This window comes from Podarcis pityusensis, assembly GCF_964106645.2.
Source record: "Podarcis pityusensis genome assembly, chromosome: 6".
NCBI lineage: Eukaryota > Metazoa > Chordata > Lepidosauria > Squamata > Lacertidae > Podarcis > Podarcis pityusensis.
Window position 1 is genome coordinate 80,843,396 of NC_138030.1, and position 11,563 is coordinate 80,854,958.

General features: G+C 41.6%; 1 long non-coding RNA gene across 1 annotated transcript; it reads left to right on the plus strand.

The window, feature by feature from the left end:
- The first annotated feature begins 233 nt into the window (after window positions 1–233).
- On the plus strand, window positions 234–10,911 carry LOC308479834. Its single transcript, XR_013987838.1, has 4 exons — window positions 234–766; window positions 6,004–6,092; window positions 6,829–6,869; window positions 10,661–10,911. It is a non-coding gene; the product is annotated as an uncharacterized lncRNA (long non-coding RNA).
- The last annotated feature ends 652 nt before the right edge of the window (window positions 10,912–11,563 follow it).

Genomic DNA, 11,563 nt, shown 5'->3' on the forward strand with positions numbered 1-11,563 from the left:
GTGTTGCATGTATTTCATTTGGAAAATTGAAAAGATAAATGCATGGGTGGAAATGACCCGATACTCTCCCACAGAACATGCAATGTTTTTGAGCTAGAGCACCAGCTGTCAGATGGCAGTAACTTTTGATCTCTCCATTTCCTGGGTCCTTTTCAGAACAATGACCTGGAGGTCAAAGTCGCAGCCTATCTTAATTCCCCTGAGCTATCCTCCCTCTGGCACTGTATCTTTCCTGTTACTTTGAACAGTTGCTTGGCCACCATGGGGGAGGATGCCAAAATCTCGCAGTACACCCTGTGGTGGTCAAAACAACTGCTCAGGCTTTAGAAAAACAACAATCCACCTTTGAATATCACAGAAAAAGCCTTTATGTGCTTTGGAACGAAGTGAAACTTTGGTGATAGTTTTCAGCGGGGAGAAACACAGCCCTGTGGAATCGATGCAGCACGGAGGGTCATTTTAATATGAAGATAGAACAAGCCCTGATGAAGATTGGGGGTGTGTGTTTCTCCAGAGTGGATTGTGCCAGCATTAAAACAAAGAGGAAAAATAAATTGAGAACACATTAGAATTCCAGATAAAGGCTGATTACAGATGAATATGTAAAAGTGAATATTAAGAAGATTAAGCAGAACTGAGGACCAGTGTGATATTCCGAAGGGGAATCCCTATCATGAACACCATCCCAATCAGTCATACCCAAAGGCAATCCCTATTTCGAAGTGTCAACCCGATTGGAGCGGGAACTCAGAGTCTTTGGCCACGGGTAACAATAAATATTAAAACCTTTATTATTAATGTTTGATAGAAACATGAAAAATTTATCCTTGTGTACAAATTATGCTTCTTTTTACAGTGACAATGCAAAGAGGTTTTGCAATGCAATGGTCCAAGTGCCCTCAATTTTTTTTATCACCATCATCATTATTTTAAAAAGAGGGACAAAGAGATAATTATGTTTTCACAGATTTCCTTCTGCCACAGTTACCCACAGACTATGAGAATGAATAGCAGGAAAGCTGCTGGCAGCTAAATGGATTATTTTACATCAAGGTCACTAGAACAGCCTGTTACACTTTCTTTAATTTTTAATTTTCACTCCCCCCTTATTTTGTTTCTCTTTTGTTTTGGTATTTACCACAGTTTTCCTTTCTTTTTCTTTTTCAATCAGACCTTTTCAATCAGTTTGACTGCTTACAAAAATATTGTTAGAAATTATCTAAACAAGAGTTGTTCTGAAATGCTTTAAAATGTTGTACAAGCTTCCAGGATGTATACAGTGTATTTTGGAGGGGCTAGAGAAGAGGAACACTTCAACAAATGGCATTTTAAAAATTGTCTTGTATTTCCTATGTTTCTTCCAAGGCACATGGTTCCCACTCATTTTGTCATCACAACAACCTTGTAAGGTAGATTAGGCTGGGAGATGGCAACTGACCCAAGGTCACCCATTGAGCTTCATGGCTGGCTTGGGATTTGAACTTGGAACTCTGCAGTCCCCATCCCCAACTCTAACTGCCCAACCACAGTGGCTCTTTTATCCAGGTGGAAAGATCTTAGGTGGTAAGATTTAGGGTTGCCATAACTTGTTTTCATTCATTTTGTTTCTTGGGCTGAATCAGGCATCCCCCAACTCGGCCCTCCAGATGTTTTGGGACTACAACTCCCATCATCTCTAGCTAACAGGACCAGTGGTCAAGGATGATGGTAATTGTAGTCCCAAAACATCTGGAGGGCCGAGTTGGGGAATGCCTGGGCTAAATGCTTCTGTGCAAATTCATTTCTCCTTCATGGCAGCATTAATAACCTTCCTGGCCCTGCCAGCTGCCCCCTCCCTGCTAAGTTTTTCTCAGCCAAGAGGGGCAAGGGTCCAGATCCCCACTTTTCAAAACAGACCCTCTCCCAATAGCAATAAAATGCTCAGGTTGGGAGCTGGTAACTAGCACAGTAGAGCAAATTCCATGAATGCTAAGTATAGCCATAATGATGTGAATCTATCTTGTCGTGTTAACATTTTAGGGCAGCTTTGATATGACTTGCGTAGTTCTGAATACTAGGAAAATGCTACCCACCAACCATTGCCATACATTGCCTGGCATAGAATTGCCGAAATCCCACAAGCACTTTTTTTTGCTCCATGGCAGTAAAAATGCACGTAATAAAATAAATAGCTAACTTCTCTCCCCCTCCCATGCTTTTATGAGCTGCCTGGGGTGGTTGCCTCACTCTAAACTCATGCAGAGGGTTCTCCTTGCACTCAAGCAAATATTCTTTCCTTCCTCTTAAAGGTAAAGGTAAAGGGACCCCTGACTGTTAGGTCCAGTCATGGACGACTCTGGGGATGCGGTGCTCATCTCGCTTTACTGGCCGAGGGAGCCGGCGTTTGTCCGCAGACAGCTTCCGGGTCATGTGGCCAGCATGAAAAGGCCACTTCTGGTAAACCAGAGCACCGCACAGAAACGCTGTTTACCTTCCTGCCAGAGCAGTACCTATTTATCTCCTTACACACTTTGACGTGCTTTGCTAGGTTTGCAGGAGCTGGGACTGAGCAACAGGAGCTCACCCTGTCGCGGGGATTTGAACTGCCAATCTTTTGATTGGCAAGCCCTAGGCTCTTGTTGTTGTTGTTTAGTCGTTTAGTCATGTCTGACTCTTCGTGACCCCATGGACCAGAGCACGCCAGGCACTCCTGTCTTCCACTGCCTCCTGCAGTTTGGTCAGACTCATGTTTGTAGCTTCGAAGACACTATCCAACCATCTCGCCCTCTGCTGTCCCTTTCTCCTTGTGCCCTCAATCTTTCCCAACATCAGAGTCTTTTCCAGGGAGTCTTCTCTTCTCATGAGGTGGCCAAAGTATTGGAGCCTCAGCTTCAGGATCTGTCCTTCCAGTGAACACTCAGGGCTGATTTCCTTCAGAATGGATAGGTTTGATCTTCTTGCAGTCCATGGGACTCTCAAGAGTCTCCTCCAGGACTATAATTCAAAAGCATCAATTCTTTGGCGATCAGCCTTCTTTATGGTCCAGCTCTCACTTCCATACATGAAGTGTTTGGAATGTACATGAAGTGTAATGAGGCAGGATTGGGGAAAACAATATATCTGGATCCCACTAACTTTGGTAGTCTTGGGGATGGCTGTCATTTTCATATCACCCCTAGGCACTGGAAGCACGCAAGACTCAATCTGCTTATATATGGGGGATAGATGAAATGTTAGGCATGTAAATTGGGTGTTCCATGGAAAAGGCGTGGGTTGGACCAGGCAGGGTGGAAGTTACCCTGGAGCCTAACTCAGTTCAGCTTGGTCACATGATCTGACCATCGGGCATAACTTACTCTGGCAAAAATGGTGGTGTAATTCAACTCTGATTAAAAGGCTTATTTTCCCTCTGTCAGCCTTAGGATGGTTCAGCTGGCAGTACTGAACAGTTTCAATGGGAAAGTTAAATAAGTTCTGGCAGTTTCCTAGGCTTAAGGTTTCTTTGCCAACCGTTATCAGTTAAAACCACAGTCCCCTTTTACTTCTGGATGAGATGTTTCATTTCATTTTGCTGTTGTTTTCCCAAGAGATTCTGGCTACCCAACACCTAATTTCTTTAATGTATAATAATAATAATAATAATAATAATAATAATAATAATAATACTAAACGAGCCCCAATGTCAAACTAAAGTTCAGTTCAGTTTATTAGTGAACCAAAATGGGTTGTTTAAACTGCTATTAAGCAAACTATAATAGTTTCCATTTCTTACAAAAATCAATAAAAATAATTAAAACAACAATACTTCTCTGTGGTAGAAGAACAAGCAATATAACATATTATCATGGAGTCCAGTGGAATATACTGTAGAAGTCTCTTTAAAGTATTTGCAGCTGTAAATGAATGTTTTTGAATGAAACAAGCAACCCAAAGGTAATTAAATGTAGTTTATGTAAGGTGCAAGTAGCAGCTATTGTTGTGTCTGCAAAGCATTAGCTCATGCTATTGTGATTGCAATGTCTTTTTTTCTTTTTCCCATTCTGGCTGCTTTGGGGGAAAAACACAGGGCATTGGTCTGAAAGAAACAAGGACAAAATAATAGTGGGAGAAGCTTAATCTGTGCATTTCTGAATAGTACAAACTGTTAATAAGCATCATGGAAAAACTGTGACTGTGCTGTGGTTATAAGGAAGATAAGACACCAGCCAAGAATGTAAAAAGAAGACATTAAAAACTAAAAGAAACAAAAGAAGAGCACATGTGGATTATATTCCAAGTTGCAGCCTTTGGCAACCTACGCAATTTCCCCAAATACACACATTTTTGCAAACCAATTTCCTCAGTATAATGCATTTTGTGTATGTTATTTTCACTGATATATAAATCTGTATGCTCAATTTTCACTAGTATACACACTTTTTACACATCACTGGGCTGGAGGACTGCATTATAAAATCCAGAGAAGTGTGTATTTTGAAGGCGTCTGTGTTTTGGTTCAGGTCTTGTTTCAGAAAATGCAAAGTAGGAAGGTTTGCCTTTAAATGTGTACTGAATCCCTGCTTGTAGGCCAGGGAAGAGGCTGGTGGGTGCAATCCTGATCTCTCCTATACTTATTGAGTCTGCATACTTTCATGCCATTAGGATCACACACCCCACCCTATTCAAAGAAAATCTTGGAAGACTGTGTGAGTTTGGATTGGGTTTGTTTGTATTTTTTTACCGGGGGTCCTAATTTTACTTTCCACCCCAGCTTCCTAACTTCACCATGTATGTAAGCTTCTACAGATGTACTGAAATGCTAGATGCCAACAGGATGGGAAGTTTCCTTAAGGCACTTCCTTATGCGTTAAATCTCCAAAGAGTTTTCTCTCTGTGTGCTTTATTGGGAGCCATTAAGTATCAAAACAAACTTATGCAGGAGGCGGCTTTGATGTAGGCTTCCTGTAATTTATTTCTGCTGCCTATAGCATGAACTGAATTCCTACCTGATTGTTATTAGCTCCCCAAATATTTATATCACTTGAGATAATCAATGCTTATCACGGTCAATACAGATGTTACAAGTTCCTCCAGAAAGGCGCTGTCAGCATAATAACATTTTAATTATTGCAGCATATGTTTTCAAATGGATTGCTTGTAAACAGAGACACTGTAGATGTAATTAATAGGCAACGTGAAAGGATATTGTACATGTAAATTATAGCTTTCCCCCAGCAAAGAGTCAAAACGCTAATGCAACCTCTTTTGGAGGCATCAGTGCTGCCTTAATTAATTTAAATCATGTGGCTAGTGCTGCCTTTTCTTGCCAGTCCCTCGCGCGTGCATATCTCTGCAGGATGCTTTCCACACGACTGCTGTGTAAAACAAATCTGGTTGTGCGATTCGGGAAATATATAAACAGCTAACTTGTGCGATTCCATCTTTTCATCTACACATGATTAAGAACACTATTGGTTTTTTCCCCCCTGAAGAAAGGGAGGCAGTAGGAAAGGGGGAAAGTCTAGGCAACAGCAGGCCTGCATTATGTAGGGCAACCAAGATGATTGAGGATCTGGAAACCAAGCCTTATGAGCAACGGTTGAGGGAGCCTGGAAAAGAGGCGATATGATAGTCATCTTCAAGTATCTAAAGGGCTGTCAGGTGGAAGACAGAGCAAGCTTGTTTTCTCTTGCTTTGGAAGGTAGGACACAAACCAATGGATTCAAGTTAAAAGAAAGTAGATTCTGACTAAACATCAGAAAGAACCTGCTGACAGCAAAAGCAATTAGACCAGTGTTTCTCAACCTGTGGGTCCCCAGATGTTGTTGGACTACAACTCCCATCATTCCTAGCCAGCATGATCAGTGGTCAGGGATGATGGGAGTTGTAGTCCAACAACATTTGGGGACCCACAGGTTGAGAACCGCTGTATTAGACAGTGGAGCGGTCTCCCTTGGGAGGTTTTGGACTCTCTTTGGAGGTTTTTAAGTAGAGGTTGGATGGCCATCTGTCATGGATGCTTTAGCTGAGATTCCTGCATTGCAGGGGGTTGGACTAGATGACCCTCAGGGTCCCTTCCAAATCTACAACTCTATGATTCTATGGAGGGTACATTCAGATGTGAGAAATACTGTGTAAGTGCCTCTGTCCCACTTGTTAAATGTTTGTTTCACACTGCAGTAGCTGTTGCATTATGGAACTGTGGTGGCTTTTTGACGGATGTGGTGGCTTTTTGACATGTTGGGGACGCGGGTGACGCTGTGGGTTAAATCACAGAGCCTAGGACTTGCCGATCAGAAGGTCGGCGGTTCGAATCCCTGCAACCGGGTGAGCTCCCGTTGCTCGGTCCCTGCTCCTGCCAACCTAGCACTTTGAAAGCACGTCAAAGTGTGAGTAGATAAATAGGTACCGCTCCAACGGGAAGGTAAACGGCGTTTCCGTGCGCTGCTCTGGTTCGCCAGAAGTGGCTTAGTCATGCTGGCCACATGACCCGGAAGCTGTATGCCGGCTCCCTCGGCCAATAAAGCGGGATGAGCACCGCAACCCCAGAGCTGGCCACAACTGGACCTAATGGTCAGGGGTCCCTTTACCTTTACCTTTACAGACATGTCATGCTAAATTTCATTCGCGCCAATGGGCATGGTGTGATACAACAAACATCACTGGACAGTGGTGCTCTTTCTGCACAGGTGTGCACCTGTTCCCTGAGGAACAGGAAAGAACTGTACTGCAGGGGGTTGGACTAGATGGCCCTCGGGGTACTTTCCAACTCTACAATTTGATGATACTGTGTGCAAAATCATAATAATATCTTGTTTATTTTTGAAGAGTTGGCTTCTAGCCCTCATGGTTTTTAATGTCCTCCAACAGGAGATCTTAGAATGAACCACTGCCGATTATCATCCACTAAGGTGAGGCCATGCCCCTGCCATCTTTGGACACTAACATCTTGTGATATTGAATGCTGCTGCATTTTAACATGGAATGTTTTTTTTAAAATTAACACAGGCAAGGAAAAAGGGAAAACACGCATACCACTACAAGACCACTAATTAAGAAGAAGAAAAGGAAACTTATTGATTAGTCCTTAGGATATCAAGGGTTAGCTTAGAGTAAAACACTCAGAGAACTCCACTAATTAGTGAATATGTCTATTCAGAAGGAGCCTCTGCTGGGTTCAATGGGACTTACTTCCAGGTAAATGTATATGGGAGGACAGTTGTACTTTTATTGTCAAATCATCATTAGGAAAAATAATAATATGCATTTGTATTTGACTGGAATGTGATCAGAAATAGGGACAGAGGAGAAATTAGGTGAGTTTACCTAATTCCAACTTTCCAAAACAATATTCAAAGCAAACATCAGAAACCATTTGAAATTTGCAATTCTCTGAATTTTGCAATGCAGTTGTCCTGCTGAAACAATGCGTATTAAGTAAACCCACATAAAATGCATACGCTGGGGGTAAAGTGTGTATAAAAATGAATTATATTAGTGAAAGTGGCTTTGCAAAGATGCGTGTATTAGGATAAACCTGAAATTTACAGGTTTGACAATCCCTGAAGCTTGACAGACTTCGAGTCAGGAGGTTAAATGGAAACCATGGTCTTGTTATTAAAAATTTAATTCCTTGCTTTATTGCACTTTCTTAAACATAATCACGGAGTCTGGAATTTTACCAATTCAGTGCTGTTTAGAAGGTTGCTTGGGAGACTTTCAGTTGTGTACTATATGTGACTTTGCTGTTGCATGCAGGTGTTGAGAAATACCTATTATGTATATCTATCATGTTCCAGAACTTCTGCACTGTTGGACATTTTTGTCAAAGGTGAGAGTCAGGACCACTCTGGCCACCTCCTTTCTAACAATAGTGACTGTAGTCCAGGGGTCACGTATCACTTTCTGGGAACTTTGCATTCTCCCATTATGTTTGTGTCAGTTGATAAGGTTGCAAATATGATCCAGATGCAGCACCAACCACATTCTTCCAGGCTCAGTATCTTGAGATGAGGATGTCCTTGAGACTTATGACAATACTGTTTAAGTATTGTTTTATTTACAAATATATCAGTAGAGCATGGGAGAGCAGGCCCTGAGCAGATAAGCAAGCAGCATGCCTTCAGAGCTCCTCTGATAGCTGCAAAATCTCAAGCTGGCTACGTCCAACTACCATTTGTTCCTAACCCTACCCAGCAGTAACCACCTGTCATGAAAAGCTATTATAGAAATCTCTTTAGTTGTTGGGGAAAAAAATCATAAAAATGGTTGTCTTCTCACCAGACCCAATGTCACAACATGACACAAGTGTTACAATATCCAGCACTCCTAAACTCTGAGAAACGTGTACAGTTTTCTACTGACTCATGAACCACTGGCTTTTTCAGCTGGGCCAAGTGGTCCTTCTGAAGACCATTTCAGAAGCAGCTTACTTGCTGTTATTCTCTTTCCAGATCAGACCATCAGAAGGTAAACTAAGGCTGCCATCATTGGAATAAATTCTGTATAGATGTGTAATATTGCACTGTTAGCTTTTATGATAACAAGACAAAAAAATTTTGGGGGGGAGGGGAGAATGAAAAGTAAAGAAGAAAAGGGAAAATGAAAGATGTTGCTAGAAACACAGAAGTTGCTTGGGAAGGAGACACAAGTCTTCACTGCCAAAAATTTGTGCCCTGTCTTCTTTTTATTACCTTTGCAAGTAACTGAGTACATATGGCATGTTTGTAAGCAAAGCAGTCAGTGATGTTAGTTACACCTCTGCATTTATTACCTTACTCCAGAGTATTATTAACTTTTACATTCCCCATAAAATTTAATTTATCACTTAAATAATTTGCTTTGTGTCAAGGTTCAGTGTGCTCCAGTGCTTTCCTGCTCATTAAATGAGATATTTTTACTTAATGAGCCAAGGATGTCCTTTGCATTTAACATTAGAATTGATTTCAAACACTCCATTTTCACAACATTTGTGCGTGTAATTTCTCTGTGCGGGCTTTGTCCATAATCTTAAAGATGGGGGGGGGGGGACACTACAAAGAATAATGGCCCATGAATTCCATAGACTTTTTTTAAAAAAAATGTATGCAGCATGCATAGTTGGTTATTCTGAAACACATCAACTTGAACTTTTGAGCTCATTCGTGCAGGCCAATATGTGTTTTGGTTATTCGTAGGACTATGACTTTGGAAAGCAGTCTGCTGGCCCACTACAATACCCCTGACAGACCCTCCATTACAGAGGTGGTTGGTATCTCCACCAAAGATGATGTCCTTAGAGCACCTTAGCTAGGTAGTAGCACTCCACCTCATGAGAAGAGAAGACTCCCTGGAAAAGACCCTGATGTTGGGAAAGATTGAGGGCACAAGGAGAAGGGGACGACAGAGGGCGAGATGGTTGGACAGTGTTCTCAAAGCTATGAACATGAGTTTGACCAAACTGCGGGAGGCAGTGGAAGACAGGAGTGCCTGGCGTGCTCTGGTCCATGGGGTCACGAAGAGTCGGACACGACTAAACGACTAAACAACAACAAGCACTCCGATTATGCAACAGTGTGCTCAGGGCAGTGTGCCTGGTGCCATCTATGTGGTCTCTTCTGATTGCATATAGGGCTTTTATGCAGCAGCATAACTTTAGCTAAACGAATCCTTGCTTTGAGGACAACTTGAGTTGAATGGCATTCAGACTGAGACTTGGCATGGCATAAGAAGGTAAAGTTTATTAAAAGAAGTACATTCTTGATAGGAAAGGGCAGACCCGTAAAGTCCCAGATTTACAGAGGGCATCCTGGTTTCTGATTTGATCCCAATATATCCTGCTTTTCCTTAGGCCATCCCTATTTTCATCGGGGAAATGTTGGAGGGTATGAAAGGGTTCTACAGTCGTAGTTAACTATCCAGTTGGAGAAACAAAGAAACCATGCTTTCCTCTTTGTTCTCAGAAGATAGATGCAAGATGACATATCACCTCGAGAATAATAATAATAATAATAATAATAATAATAATAATAATTTATTCATACCCCTGCCCATCTGGCTGGGTTTCCCCAGCCACTTGGGGCGGCTTCCAACAGAATATTAAAATACAACAGTCTATTAAACATTAAAAGCTTCCCTAAACAGGGCTGCCTTCAGAAGTCTTCTAAAAGTCTGGTAGTCTGGTAGAGATCCAGAGAAAGACTGTGAGGAGAAGCAGGAAGTTGTAAAGACGCAGCAAACAAAGACCTATGGGTCTAAACATCAATGAGATAGAGAGTAGCTGGCATAGCCATGAAGTTACATAGATAGAATCTGGAGGTCCCTAGTTTGTCTCTCTGTCTTAACCCACGCAAACCCTTCTCAGCAGGCTGAGTTGCGCCCAAACTTCCAGCATCAAGTGAATACCTTTCTGTCCACCCGGGCCTTTAAAGCAACTATCCAGTATGGGCCCCTCACTTTTGAAAACTGTGTTCAACTGTGTGATGAGTTTTAACAAAGGTCTCTTCTAATATTAATCAAAATCAACATTAATACATATTCAACAATTCCAGCTAGAAAAAATACCGTATGCTGAATATCAGTTAAGAAGAGTTAATATTTGCCTTTCCAAAGCACACTTCTTTCTATAGAAGACTGCAAAAATAATTTATTTGTATATACTATGAAATTTCTTTATATCTGTGTTGATAGACTGTCAATCATCTTTTTCTTGTTTTGCACATAGTTTTGCCACATGGAAGAGTTCAAGTATGCAAGACTTTCAGGAAGTGAAAAACCACTAAAAGTTGATGTCCATCTCCTGTACAGCCAGAACAGAAGACTTAAAAAACCCTTTATGATGCAATTGATCATTCCCAGCATGATGTCCACCAGTAGCATTCCAGCTGTTACTCCTCATTTTTTGTAGAGCTTCCAGTAAACCACAATGACTGGACTGGAATGAAATCTGTGGATAATAAAATGTCCTTGCATTGATGCAGCCGTGTAAAATAGCTGATTCAAAAGTAAGAGCTGATTTTAGAGATTTAACTGCTCCTGACACGTGTGGGCACATTATTTTATATTTGCAATGAAAAGTTCGTGATTTTGAACCACCCAATTCTGCTTTAAAATATAAAAAGAACAAAGGGGTTTTCCAAACATCCTTAACACATTTATTAAATTTCCTTCATTCCCAAGAGGTATATCATAAATCAGCTTACACATGTGCATAATTGCTGTGATCCAGCAAGGGAGATTGATGCGGATAAGGAGGTTCACATGACTGCAGCCCCTGTGGATGCAGGTGTCCATGGGTATTTACAAATGGAATCTGCGACAAAATGCTATGGAGTGTGGAGTGCTTCTCTTTAGGATTCTAGCCATTCAGCCATACCCTTTTCCAGGACACTCCATTCCATTCCCCTTTCCCCATTCAGTTTTCCATTCTTCTCCCCAACAGCATGTCAGCGTACCGTGCCCACTGAGCATGCTCAGTCTTCATTGTGCTGTTTGTTTCTCCAACTCCCAAGTTTTCTTTTCTTAAGTTGCATCCATTTTCAAACCTTGTGTGGTGTAGTGGTTAAGAGTGGTAGATTTGTAATCTAGGAACCGGGTTCACGTCTCCGCTCCTCCACATGCAGCTGCT